The sequence below is a fragment of the Chiloscyllium punctatum genome, chromosome 35 (assembly GCF_047496795.1).
Source record: "Chiloscyllium punctatum isolate Juve2018m chromosome 35, sChiPun1.3, whole genome shotgun sequence".
Taxonomy (NCBI): domain Eukaryota; kingdom Metazoa; phylum Chordata; class Chondrichthyes; order Orectolobiformes; family Hemiscylliidae; genus Chiloscyllium; species Chiloscyllium punctatum.
In genome coordinates, this window is record NC_092773.1 from 62,399,378 (window position 1) to 62,400,229 (window position 852).

The window sequence follows — 852 nt, forward strand, 5'->3', positions numbered from 1 at the left end:
GTGCTATAAAATATATACAGTGATTTTGAGGAAGCAGACGGAATACAGTGGCACTTAACCTCGCAGAGTGGGGAAGTTCATTCATGCTTTTCTTCTATTGCCAAACATTTCTTCAGATCGCCTCAGTGTCGAGGTGAGCTTCAACGAATATAATGTCTAAGATACCAGCACAGACCATGTCGAACAGATTCCACAGAATCGGTTTGACTGGACAATACAAATAGCAAGGAGTAGCAAGCATTGGTGATTTATATATTTAAACCAAAAGTGTTGTACAAATTGTGCACTTGTTATGCTCTGGAAATGAGCTACGCAAGTATCATGGGTGGCGCAGTAATAAAAAAACTGATCTTCAGTTGCGTTTATACAGCATTAACTAAGTGACTGACAATGCTGCGAAAAATAAATCCCATAAGTGCATGTGAGATAGGGTGAATGGCATGTTGTGAAAGAATAGAGAGACCAGATTATTCGGATTTGGTGTTTTGAGATCAGAAAGAGGAGTTAACAACCTCGCTTAAAGCAGTTGCTGAAGGAATAGTGTCTTTCCATGAGGTCTGCATACAACATAGAAGTTTTGAACATTACGATCAAACATCGTGGAAGCTCAGAGGCGAGAAGTCAAGTTGGCTGCACTGAAAGTTCATTTTAATATTCAGTTGTCAGAGAAAGTGAGGACTGCAGATGCTGGAGATCAGAGCTGAAAATGTGTTGCTGGAAAAGCGCAGCAGGTCAGGCAGCATCCCAGGAACAGTAGAATCGACGTTTCGGGCATAAGCCCTTCTTCAGGAATGGGGAGTTGTCGACAAGCGGTAGTTATTATTTCAAAAAATACTGCACGTCTCAATGATA